General features: G+C 44.4%; 2 long non-coding RNA genes across 2 annotated transcripts in view; one reads left to right on the top strand and one right to left on the bottom strand.

Moving 5' to 3' along the window:
* Positions 1 to 1,106: 1,106 nt before the first annotated feature.
* Positions 1,107 to 10,917, bottom strand: LOC147012639 (uncharacterized). The gene is made up of 3 exons (XR_015051022.1): positions 10,781 to 10,917; positions 10,386 to 10,556; positions 1,107 to 1,230 (listed from the first exon to the last, which is right to left on the bottom strand). It is a non-coding gene; the product is annotated as an uncharacterized LOC147012639 (long non-coding RNA).
* The window catches only part of LOC147012637 (uncharacterized), a 67,921-nt gene continuing 56,551 nt past the window's right edge, over positions 2,391 to 13,760 (top strand). Inside the window, exons 1-2 of the long non-coding RNA XR_015051021.1 lie at positions 2,391 to 7,413; positions 10,811 to 13,653. This is a non-coding gene — a long non-coding RNA (uncharacterized LOC147012637). The remainder of the gene's footprint in view (positions 7,414 to 10,810; positions 13,654 to 13,760) is intronic.

The raw sequence follows: 13,760 nt of genomic DNA, 5'->3' as shown, positions 1-13,760 counted from the left end.
TTCTCCCGTACCGCTAATCAGTACCTGTATTCAATTTCAGCCCACTGGCCTCCATACCCTCCTTCCATACAGCATATTTACCCATCATCTCTTCCATACGAGGTCATCAGCATACAGGAGTTCCCAAGGTGAGCCTCCTCTAAATTCCTGTGATATAGCCTCAAGAACCATAATAAACAGGATTGGACTCAAGATTGACCACCTGAGGTTTTTGGGCTCCATTTACCCTCACAGAGGTTTTTGGGCCATCATACATTGCCGTGACTACCCAAACTAACAAATCCGACACATGTAACTTTCTCATGGACCATGGCACCACTTCCTGAGGCACCCTATCGAACGCCTTCTCCAAGTCCACAAATATAAAGTACAGTTGTTTATTCTTCCACAGATATTTTTCCTGTAATTGGCAAACTATAAAAATTGCCTCTATCGTGCCCCTTCCTAGCATGAAACGAAATTGCATTTCATGTATATTAACACTCTGTCTTATCAGTTTATCCATGACTCTCTCTACCACTTTCATTCCATGGTCCAGCAACTTCAGACCCCGAGAGTTACTCTGAACTAAGGCATCACCCTTCCCTTTATAAGTATTCACTACTACACTCTTCAACCACTCACCGGGGACACATTATCCAGGTTGAGTCACAAAAATGTCGCCGATTCAAAAAATTAAATAAAAAAAATATACATCTTAGTTTAGTAATAAAAATGTAAAATATAGTTAATTAGACCGAGTAAGCATTCAAATTATTTGTAAAAAAAAATGTATTTTGACACTTGTTTTATTTTTGCAGGTAACGCATGGCACAATTAACAACAGAGGAGCAAATATTTGGCGAGAAGAATGTTGAGCTGAAATCAGTGATAGGAGTGCATCGTGCGTTCTGTAGACGATTCCCTCGATGTTCACAATTCTTGGTTTCAATAGAACAGAGCAACCTAATGTCCAGCTCGCTTGTCCATGTCGTGGCCCAATAATCACCTCATTTGCAGATTAATTTCTCAGCAATGTGAATTTGCTTGACCTCCAAGATCTCTTGACTTCTCACCCTTCGATTTTTTTTTTTTCTGTGCGGATTTGTCAAATAAAAGTTGTCAAAGATAACCCAACGGACATTCCTGAACTCAAAGATGCTGTAACGGGGGTTATCTCCAGAGTCTCTCACGAAACATTTCAATCTGTGGTCAGAAACTATTCCATACATATCCGTAAGTGTGCAGAACCTCGAGGAAAACATGTCAAACAAAACTTTATTAGTTCCTTTATGTATCATATAAATTGTATGGTGTTGCAATAAAAAATTTTTTTAGCAGATTTAATAAACAATTAAAAATGGGGTACATTTTTTTTGTAACTAACCCATATGATTCGAAACTCTTCCAAGAACATGATGGACTTTTATTTTTCGACGATTTTTTTTTTCTTCTGACTTTGTGAACACCCTGCACGGTCGGCTCGGGCAGATTATAATCTTCACTCGGATTTGGGTCAGGAGGCCGGACAGGGAGTGTGTGCTCCCGTAGAAAATGGTCGGCACGTTTAGCCTCGAACGAAACACTTATTTTGAGTGAATCGGTGCTGTGAGGCTTGGGAGGGAGACACCAAGAATAATTATATCTTGCCTAGAAATGATAAGCCCCTCCGGACTTGAAAAGTGAGACTTACTACGCCTGCTGCTGAAGATAATAGCACACTGTATATTTGTACAATATTGTATTGTCCACGCAATTTGAGTCTGTTCTCTTGTTTGGGGCACAATGAGTGTTGCATGAGTCTCACATTGTATTGTAAACTAGCAGGGACCCACAGAAATTCCACACAATGTAAAATGGGACTTCAAGTCCTCAACCCTGCAACCCCACCCAACCCCCAGTCTTCAACTCGTCCTCCAAGCCCCAAGTCCCCACCCCCACTAACCAACCACAAGTTCTCAACCACCTCCTCCCTAAACGCCTCAACCCATCCTCCAAACTGTCTGTCTCCTCCCTCCCCCTTTCTTCCAGTTCTTAACAAAGTTATTGGTTCCATTCACAAAGAACAATGTTAAAAACAAATTAAAAAACACGTTTAAGTCACAATCTCATGAGATTGTCATCTCACAATTCTTCAGTAAAAATGGATGTTAAGTAAGTTAAATAATGTAAAAAAAAAAATGGAGGAAATTCGTAATGGAAAAATAATATACAACCACAACTCCTCGGACAAAGACCTTTATAATGAAATCCCTGATTGAGTAGTTTCAGAGAAAATTGTCAGCCAGTGAAACAAACAAACAAACAAACAAACCGAAGAAGCACATTATTATATAAATTAATTAATTATCGTTGTGGGGTTTTTTAATGAAAAAAAAAACAACTCATGAATCAAGTTGCACTTGATTGCAAGACGTTTTCATGACCTGTGTAGAAATTGCGAAGATGAAAATCCAATTCCTACTTTCCCACCATTTGAATACCAATTCGTATGTTAATGTTCACTCATGAAAATTCGGTTTCAAGTTCATAATAAAATACTATCCACTCAGGAATCACGATATGAAACAAACAGCGAGCAGCTTTGAGAAAACCAAAAAACTCCATGATTTAAAAAAAACCAAAAAAGACCAAAAAAAAAAAAGAGAAAACCAAAAAACTCCGTGAAAACCAAAAGACTCCGTGATTTGATATGAGAAAACGAAACATCCGTGATTTAAAAAAAACCGAGGCCTCAGAGACAAACACCTCGAGGAATACATGGAGCGTCCATCTCCATGTGTAAAAGAAGAACTCTTCTGAGGAGCACAGGTATGGTGACAAATTTGAGTGACAAACGAGAATCCACAACCAGGTCACGTAAGAGTCGCCCTTGTTAAAGTTTGCTGGGTATAACTCCAATTGAGCGGGAACTAGAATTGAGCCCCTCGTAAGGTGGTTAGTCATTTGCGTTCCAAGTGACGACATTCTAAACCTCGATGAGGATCGGCCGAGAAAAAAAACAAAATTGCCTTTTCTCCTGAAACCAGGCCCATGAGTGGAGAAAACACCCAAAAAGAAAAACGATGATTAGTGGGTAAAACGGTAAAACCATGCTTAAAGGTCAAAGGTCAGGAATTAGGTGCGAGAGGTCACTCGTGACCCGGCCGACAAGCCAGTACCATTTGGTGTTTGGAGTGCAGATTTGGCAGCTCCTGACATCGTGATATTCGACGTCCGGAGTGAGATTGGAACTGGGGCGCGACCAACGCACCTCTAAATTTTGTAAAGAAACATAGTGAGGGTGAAATTTTAAAATAAGAGCAGCTATGTCTCACCAAGACAGGCAGGCTCAGGTGGGTTTGATTGAGGAAATGGAAAAAGCTGTGTCCTAAAGAGTGGTAGTAATTGCTCCTACCCCCATCCCCTGGAAAACGCAGTGCCACCAAAAAAAACACCGCGAGGCAGTGGGTCGACAGTATCACCAACAGCCAACATAATGCTGATAATGACACAGCTCATGGCAATGTTGGAGATACAATTGGGAGATAGAATGGTTGTGGGACAGGCCAGCCTAAAGGATGACATGAAGGGCGCAATGGATGGGATGAGGCAGAGCATGGAAACGGGAAAGGCAGAAGCAAAGACTATGGGCAATGACGTACAGACTGAAATGGATGCTACGGGTAAAACGATAAAGGCTGCTTGGACAAACCCTTGGACAAAGCAGGAAAAGTGAAATGGAGCGCGAGGAACTGGCCGTGGTGAGAAAGAATGTGGCATGAGTGCAGGATGTGAAGTGTGATGGTGACCGGTGAGGCTTGGAGTAAAGAAGAAAGGACACCAGGAAAAGAGCCATTAGGGGTTAAAAAAAAAAACTAGGAAAAAAAGACATAAAATGTCATGGCCAAAAAATTGTTTTAGTCGGTTTGTTTTACAGAGTTAAAGAGCGAGCCCATATTTATTTACAACTAAAATGGCCGCCAGTCAACCAATCGGCCATCTTTGATCAGATCGCAAAATAAAGTTAGGTACATGTGTACGCCATCATGTACTGTGCCACGTTTGAACAAAATCGGACCATGCATGTCTGAGAAATGTTTGGGGACATGTTTAAGTAACAAAATGGCTGCCAGCCGGCCATCTTGGATCTCATCTCGAAAAAAACAATTAATTTAAAACAAAGAACGGGGTCCAAACTGAAATAAGTAATAGCTTGGGCCAGAAAGTAGGAAGTAAAGATAAAGCAGGCCTTGACAGGAGGAAGTTAGGGCATGTGCGGGGCCAATGTGTGCAGGGCACGCGTGACCCCACAGGTGCGCACATCCGTGCAACGGGAGCCAGCGGTGTTTCCCGATCATGGTGTGGAGCTGGAAATTGACAACAAAAGGTATTTCGACACACACACACACACACACACACACACACACACACACACACACACACACACACACACACACACACACACTAATGATATGAATTGGGAGTGTGGATTCGTACAGGGATTCTCCACAGGGGGGGGGGGTGCTTGTGCCTGCATGTGTGTTTACGCGTGTGCGAGTCCTGCGCACGCGCCGTTCGAACTTGCACCCAGGTCAACAGCACGGGTCGATGTGGTGGAAGCGCTGCAGCAGGTGTATGAGCACGGTGCCTTGGCACAATGTGATCCACCGGACCATGACATGGAAACCACGTGGGCTCCTACATGCTGGTCCGGGCGGGGGACAGTAAGGCAAATTGGGAGGATAACCAGATTCCCAAAGAGCCTCGGAGAAAAGGAGCCAGGAATTGAGGAAAATTCCCACGGTGTCTCTGTACTCATTGGCAGATTAGCGGGGACACCGGAGATTGCAGGTCGAGGTCAAGGAGGGAACTGGGATAAAGGCAGATGAGGGGGAGCTGAGATGAATAGAGATTTGAGGGATTAGAGACATTTTAAATTGACGAGTTGGGTTTTTTCTTACTTGTGAATTGGAAGACCATAGAACAGCGCCTTCCTCTTCTTTCTCGTTAAACCACCAAATGAGGGACGAGTGGAGGAATGTGTGTTGTTGAACAATGATGTGTGTGGCAAATGTTTTTGGGATTGATGACTGAGTGAATGGTACAAGGAGGGTGCTTGTGTGGAGCAGTGTACACCCTCCCCCCTCCCCTGTGGAGACGAACCCTCACCTGCATTGGCATTAGATTAGAGGGTGTTCAGATGTTTTGGAACAGGATGTCATTCTGCAGTTGGTGCTGTTGATAAGAAAAGTAATGTTTTGCAAAGGTGCAACAATAAATTGACATCCTGGGAGTGTGGCTTGTTGGAAGTAGGTATGGTTGTGAAGGGCACCCCAGGCGCTGGGAGCGTGCTGGCCATGAGTAAACCGTACGTCCAGAGGGGCAAGCCAAATCAAGGGCCCAGGCACCAAGTGCCAGAGAGGATACCTGGGGGAAAGCAAGGAAGAGCTCCTCCCATAATTTGGAATGGAGCAGATAAGCTCAGTGGCAGCTTCAGCGGCCCGGCAGTGCCATGTTCGAGAACGCAGGGAGACAGACCTGCGGGTTGAGTCACATTGCCCAGGCACAATATTGTGCACTGGCACAGGTTGAAAATTTGAGGGCCGGACCCTAACGTGATGAAGCACAAATGCACGTGACGATGGGTGAATTGCTTGCATAGAACCACTGTAGGGGAAGTGGGGGGGGGTGTAATCCATCCATCCATTGGGACCATTCTCTGTGCAGAGCATTGGTGCTGCTGAAACAGATGAAATAGAAATGAGTTTTGTGATGGCAGGATAGAGTAGGGATGCTCCCCCTTGGTATCATTGTTGGATGTCAGTGGCCACGAGAGTAACGGAGTGGAGTAATTGGATTAATTGAACGCCCCCCATCGGGCTACTCTGCCGGTGAGCCTTGTGGTGCCACACCACCTCATAATATTTGCTACCGTGTGTGTTTTGATTTTCCTCCCAGGCGATAGGATAGCTGGAGGGATTAGTTGGCCTGGGGGGAACAGATTAGCTGGCAGGGATTAGAGGGTTAGAGAGGCCAGGTTAGTGTTATATTCGAGGGATTGAAGGGGATAGTTGTAGTGTGAGGGGTTAGTGGGCAGATAGGTTCGGGCCGAAGCTGGTTGTCTGATCTGCTGCCACCCCATGTCCCTACCCCCATGACAAGTACAAGAGACCATCGAGAGGCCGGCCAGTGACACCTGCCAGCCAGATTTGACTATGCCTTAATTACCTTTGCCTCCTTGATTGCCTTTGCCATGTCTTTGCCATGCCTTGCCTGTTTCCCCACCTGCTTGCCTGCCTCCTTTGCCATGCCTCCTCAAGAACTGTCATCATTTGTGGACCACGGACCATTGTTGCAGCCATGTCAAGCCACCACTGAAGGACACTGTTTGAAGACGAGCATGATAGACCAGTGTGGAGTCTATATCGTGTGCAGTGATTGAACCCACCTAGTTATTTGTGTTTAGAAGGAGAATTGAATTTAGAATTGTGCAGCAACGTGGATAGAGTTAATGTGTAGGAATCGTAACACAACACATTAATTTTCATTCTTTTTCTTCGGGGGGGCATGTCTGAAAAACTTCCTGTGCAAACAAATGTCACAGTCAGGACAGATAATTGTGTTCAAGGGAACCTGACATGCCTTGCAGCCGGCAGATTCAAGACGATTCAGGTACGGTGGAGGGGGTAGTGTTGCGGTTTTGGTAGACACTGAGGAGTTACATCCAATACGTAAAGGACCCATGGAGTTTATATATCTCCATATAATTTGTTTTGATAGATTACCTCTCCCCGCATATCAGTGGACAGAGAAATGTGTTGTGTTTGTGTAGCAAGTTTGAATTCCCTTTGTAACACTTCTCTCAATCCCCTCCCTTCTTATATCCCTTATAATCTCTTTCCCCACATCCCTCTTAATGTCCCTCATTCTTCACACCACTTTTCAGTGCATCCATGCACACTTTGCAACATACAAACCTGCATTTCATTACAAAACCACAATACAAAGCCAAATCATCTAGTAGCACCAGAACATCCAGCACCCGACGGAGCTGGAATGGCTGCATATGGCCGGGGTTATTGGAGGACGGTGTCCCTGAGCCGGGAACTCGACCAATGAGAATGGCTTGACAACAGCGGTGCTCCAATGCAAAGGAAGCACCGTGAGGAACAAGCCAAGTCCGGAAGCTGATCACGCCTCGGCCAAGGCCTATATAAGTCTGGGTCACTCAGAATTTGGAGTGGTGTATGTCTAGGGAGCATACTGAGCCAGAAGGAGTCCTCCAGGAACGAGCCAAGTGACTGCGAGTCGCTGTGCAGACTGGCTGTGTCGGGAGCGGGAGTGACAGGAGCGGGAGTGTCGGGAGTGGCTGTGTCGGGAACGAGCCAAGTGACACAGCCAGCCTTGGAGTGAGTGTGAACCAGCTGCGGAGCTCTTTCCCTGGACATGCCGGTGATTATACACCGATTTACATGATCGTTCTTTTGCTTTCCCCTATTTCTCATTGTTCGTTTGGAATGAACAAAGAGCAATCGGCGATTTCACCATCGACTTGCTCAGAACAGTGGTACTGATACAAGTTTACGCATTATGAAGCATTCACCGCATTTCTCCCCCATGGCACATTACATCATCACCCCCTCACCTTTTCATGTCGGGACCATATAAACCCGCAGGTGTTATCTGTGGCTCATCCGCTTCAGAGTGAAAGGTCAGGAAGTGGGTCCGAAAGGCCACTTGTTACTCGGCCAGCAAACCCGGAACAAAACATATATAGTCAAGGCTCGTGGAATAGCGAGAACACTGAACAGATGAGGACGCAACAGAACAAGAGCGGTGGGAGTCAAAAACAGAGATGAAGGACAAAATAGAGGGAAACTTAGACAAACAATAAGTATGGTGAGTAATGGGGGGGCAGGAAAGGTTGCACGAGGTGGACAAGTTTTTCCTTCCTCTCAGGAAGGAAAAACTGGAAATTTGGAAGGAGGAAAGCTTAAGTGTAGGAAGAGGCAGGATGAGGGTGAATAACAGGGTAGGAAAGATCATGGTTTTGGATGGGTGATGATCTGAGATGATGGTGAACAACTGTCTTGAATACTTGGAGAGAAGAATGATATTGAAGAGAATGTGGAATTTGGTTCCACAGGCTGGAAAAAAGAGGAACGAATGAGAGGAGGTGAGCAGTGATCCTGGATTTATGCAGTTTCATGAGAAGGAGGTTGATGGTGGACCATCTGCAGGAAACTTGTGGGAGGGGGGTCAAAACACTGAAAAATCAGAGGGTGTAAGACTATAAAAGAGGTGGTAGAAGACCAGGAGACCACTGACCTTGTGTGCGATGGGAAAGTGATATGCCTATGGACTCAGCTTCAGCACAGAAGATTCAAATTATCTAGTAGGCCTTGATTTCCATGACAACAACATGAGCAAAATGTGAGGTAGCAGAGCCAGCCGAGAGGATAGAGTAATATTCCATCAAGCTGCGGATGAAGGCTTTGGAGGTGGATAGGAGTTGAGGTGTGCCAAGGAAGGACTTTGTGCGATGGAGGATGCCCAGTGCTGGAGTGGTGGGCTTAAGATCATTGAGTCCTGAGTTCAAATCCCACTGAGCTGTTGAATTAATACCAGGTGGGGTTGACTCAGCTTGTCATTCTATCTGAGGTTGTCAAAATGAGTTCCAGCTTGCTGGTATCTTGCGTCGGAATGGTGACACGTCCTGGATTGTGCCCAATCGCCAAGGAGACTGCTTAGGCAGCAACGATGCTCTGCACAGAGTATGGTCCCGTTGGATGGATAGATGCCCAGTCGGCGACTGGCTTTGAAGGCCAACTTTGAAATGTGGTTTGCCCAAGAAAGTTCACGGCTGATAGTGAGACCTAAGAGTTTGAGTGACATCCCATACATTGGCAATGCCATTTCTCCATTGTTATCTCTTGCACTGAAGGTGGGCGGAGGTTATGTTTTCACCCCTGTCTGTCTGTTTGGCGGAGTAGGATTTCTCAAAACGTTGTGGTGGGATTTGGACGAAATTTGGTGGTGAAGTTGGGTGTGTGACAAGGATGAAATGATTAGATTTTGGTGAAGATCTGAATCCAGACCTGGAGACGATAATTTTACCTCTGCCCGATGAAGGTGGATAGATGTGTTTTCACCCATGTCTTTCTGTTTGTTTGTTTGTGAACAAAATATCACGAAAAGTTACGTCTGGATTCGGACGAAATTTTGTGGAGAGCTTGGGTATATGACACGGACGAAATGATTAGATTTTGGTGAAGATCTGGATCCGAGAATTTTTAATGCGATTTCTCACCATTAAGAGAGAGGGCCAAAAACGACATATAGCAGGATATCTCAAAAAGTTGTAGATGGATTCGGACAAAACTTGGTGGATGAGTTGGTTCCATCCATCCATCCATCCATCCATCCATCCATCCATTGGGACCATACTCTGTGCAGGGCATTGGTGCAGCCGAAGCAGTCTCCGGGCTCTTGGGTACAATTCTGGATGGGTCACCATTCCGACGCAGGATACCAGCAAGCTGGAACTCATTTTGCCGACCTCAGATGGAATGACAGGCTGAGTCAACCCCACCTGGTATTAATTCAACAGCTAAGTGGGATTTGAACTCAGGACCCAATGATCCAAAGCCCACCACCCCAATCATTAAGCCAACACCAGGCATATAAGTTAGTTAGGTGGCAAGAGCAAGACGATTAAATTTTAGTTCAGGTCCAAATCCAGATCCAGCCTGTCAGTGGGATTACAGAGGACATTGGGACCATACTCTGTGCAGAGCGTTGGTGTTGCTTAAGCAGTCTCCTTGGCTGTTGAGCACAATCCTGGATGGGTCGCCACTCCGACACAGTATACCTCATTACACGCTGGCACTCATTTTGCCAACCTTAGAAGGATGACAGGCAGTCAATCCCACTTCGTATGAATTCAACAGCAAAGCAGGATTCAGAACTTAGGACCCGAGGATCCAAGGCCCGCCACCCTAACCATTAAGCCTATCAGCAGGCATATCAGTGGGATGCAAAACGTAAACTAATCAGGTTGGTGGAGGTATGCACTCTACCAAGTGTCCTACCTTTTTTTTACTGAATCTTTACCATTGAGTGATCAGGCTAAAAACGATATATAGCACATGATATCTCAAAAAGCTATGGATTAGTTTTGACAAAACGAGGTGGATGAGTTGGTTTGGAACTGTCACTGAGCGTTACAGGGGGAAGGGAGGGTTTTTGGCCAGAGGCCTTGTGGAACGTCTTTGGCCAAAAGCCTTAGCGAACCAGCTGGCCAGACGTAAAGTTCCACTCTCGTTGGTTTGGGGAGGAGTTTGTCATTTTGTTCAGTGTGCTGATGATAGTTCACCTACTCTGCGCAAAAGACTCCTTGGGAAATTTAACATCCACCAACTAACCCTAGCATAGCAGATGGGACACGGAGTTTAACGTCCATCCAAGGGGTTGTTGCACTTTGTGATGCAAGTCTTCACCTGGAGGTACTTCACCTGTGAAGTCTGGATTCGTGAATCAAAGGTATATAAATGTCCACGCCATTCTGTCAGCTCGAAGGCCATCCTATAAGGTTCCTATTTTAGAAGGAAATAAAAATATTATTTAATTATTTTATCTGCACATGTTCAGGTGTTCATGAGCCTAAGTTTAGAAGGCAATGCAGGTAACTTGGTTTTGTAATTTGCACATAGGAGAAACGTACTATCGTAGAAACTGAAACAACCAAAAATTATTGTTTTGCATTTGCACCTTTGGACAGAGTTTTGATAATCTTGGGTTGAATCGGAAAACTCCTTACTTTCTTAAAAAGTACTGTTGTCAGTTGCAGGTCGAGCTAATCCGCGATGTCCTGGACTTTTGCAACCTGGAGGAGCGATTCATGCGCGCCCCGTCCATACAGCCAGCAAGTTGACCCTGAAAGCGCAACGGGAGATCGACACGTCCCTGTTCATGGTAATCCATCGCATCACGTGGACTTTTAACACCGACAAGTAATCCCACCTGAGGAAGTATGACTGCTGTGCACACCGCGACAGTTGACAAACCGCAAGTTGCGCAATTCTGCCCCAACCAGTTGGTGACCTTTCTCCTGCAGTCAGAACAGGCATGCATGCCACCAGGTGCGTCGGTTCCTTATTGTTTGGCAGGAAGTGCAATGCCTCCAAGTTCATGATTTTTATGTCTCTGGAACTGGTTTGATGTATTCTGCCTTGGGAGGATGGGCAGCACGAGATAATAATTCAGAACGGAATTTGTGTTGTGGTTGCATGTGGTGTATCCACAAAGAGAATAGCGCATGCATGGTGGCAGTCAAAGACCTTTTTTTCTTGGAGTCTACAATTCCCAATTTGCTTGGAACAATGAAAATGTGCTTGCAAAAAACAAAAAAACAACTCCTTTGGCAGACTCATTGAAAAAGGTAAAGCTGGCACGCTGGCTTGGAGGTACACCCATCCACCTCTAAGCTGTCGAACCTGGGTTCAAATCCTGACCGAGCTATAAACTATCATCCCAGTGTTTCACAGGCAGGGTGATTCATCAATGGTACTGACTCAGCAGTAGGTGCATGGAATACTGGGTTAGAGGTGCAAGGAACTGACCCAGTGGTTTGTCTTGGTGTACGTATAGTACTGGCCTAGTGGTTTGTTATATTGGTTCATGGTTTGTGGAAGTGGCTCAGGATAGCATACGTAGTATCGGTCAAGTGGCTCATTGTGTTGGCCCAAAGAGTTATTAGCCTACCTGCTACGAGGTACAAACGCAATGGTGATTGATGTTAAGCCGAACCTTTCGGGATGCCAAACTGCAGAAACCACCCGTTTCTCTGACTTGCATCCATATGGGTCCGCTCTGTGCGGATAAGACACAGTCCATAAAAAAAACAAGAACAAATGTGTCCAAGAGCCACGTCCTAAAGGTTTTGGCTTCACCAGAAGAAGCAGAAGAAGAAGAAGAACAACAACTTCCGATATTTCGTCACGTGCCTTGATTAAGCCAATAGCGAGACCTGTCATAGTGTATTTACGTATTTACGAAATATAGTGTATTTACGAAATAAATAGTGTATTTACGAAATTAAAACACATTAAATGGAATAATCTTTAAATAGTAACGTGAACTTTTCGAAACTTTAAAGCAAATGTCCGAATATATTTAAAAGTTCATGATAGACGCTCTCAAAAGGCACCGTCTTTGCGAGGATGTGTACAAGTGTTTAGTATTTAAGGAGATCCGGATCGTGTATATAAAAGAGCCGAGTCCTAAAGGTTTTAGAAGAAGAAGAAGAAAAAGAAGAAGAAGAAGAAGAAGAAGAAGAAGAAGAAGAAGAAGACCGAGCTCTCCTCGAGCCACGTGCAAGACGCGGCTAAAAAAAAGCAGTTTGGCTATTCCCACTTTTGTAAGAATTTGGGGATCATGATTTGAGGATCTCAAGTGGTTGGAAGACACAACAAACAATACCAGATTTGGGGGAGTAATGTGGTTTACAGAGCATCTGCTTTGAGTTTGGGAGGTTGGTAGTTTGAATCCAACCCCCGAATAAGTCATAACAAAGATTTTATTAAAAAAAAAACGGTTTGTGCTGCTTCCTTGCTTGATGTTCAGCATTTAAAAAGGATAGAGCACACATAAACAACCATAGGTTGGCAGCCATTGCTGTAGGCTTGAATGGCTCGATAATTCCCTCCACCTGCATTGAGATTCCTTGTCAAGGAACTCATGTTACATTATATTCACAAAGTATGACCGAGGACCTACACTCCTACCGCCTCCTGTTAAATCGTCCTTATTAAACTGATACTTTCATGCGCAGAAAATCCATGCAAAAGGGTATGAATGTAATTGTATCCTTCATCAGGCACCATCCTCGGCCACCTCGCTCTCTGGGGTCTTAAGGCGTTTCCTGGGTTACCTCACTGGGGTCTGATACCGCCATGTTTTTTTGGCCTGCTCAACAATGCCTTGACTTAGAACAGGCCGCAACGATTTCTAAATGATAAGGTTGTTTTTTTTTTCACTTTCCTCACTCATAATATCGAATGCCTGTTCATCATAGCTATGAATCGCTGCATACATCACTTTTGTAAGTGCTATAGTATTTCAAACTCGGAGCTTGGAGCAATTTCATGCATTACATGATACGATTTTCTATGATCTATATTCTCACGGACTAATTAAAGTACGTCATAGAAATATTATGTCGGTTTTGATGATCGGATATCGTCCGGACTAAAGTGTCGAAATCTGGAGTGAAATCTGATCATTTAAAGAACGAGTCTTCGAACAAAGCTGATATATACCTACTTACTTTAAGCAAGCAAGGCTCTGGTCCCTCCTTCTCCTCCTCCATGCATAATCAAGAAAATGTGAAATTTTCAAAGCATTAAACTTATCTTTTTCTACTGTTTGGACAATTGTGTTGAATGAACAAAATATTTAGGAACGTGCGAAAATTAACCAGCTTCATTAAGCTCGTTTCATTATTGCAACAGGAACGACTTGATTCAGTGTAACGAAAAATAATGATTAAACCAGTCGTATCGACGCCAACGCGACCGCGCCTTGTTTCTCCATGTGGAATCTCCGGAGTTGGGAAGGCAGAATAAATTAAATTAAAGATCGAATTAAAAGAAATAAAGAACAAACTATGAACATAATGGGAAGATGATGAGGGTGAGTGAAGGAACTTTGAAAATTTTTCACTCAATTTTTTTTTTCTGTCAGGAATGCATTTCCCTTTTAATACATCTTAATATGTATGTGTGTATGTAAAGCATAAC

Source organism: Eptatretus burgeri, chromosome 14, assembly GCF_056783735.1.
Source record: "Eptatretus burgeri isolate ZD-2024b chromosome 14, Ebu_testis_v1, whole genome shotgun sequence".
Lineage (NCBI taxonomy): Eukaryota > Metazoa > Chordata > Myxini > Myxiniformes > Myxinidae > Eptatretus > Eptatretus burgeri.
The sequence above is the reverse complement of the archived record's forward strand: the minus strand, read 5'-3'. Positions and strand labels throughout refer to the sequence as shown.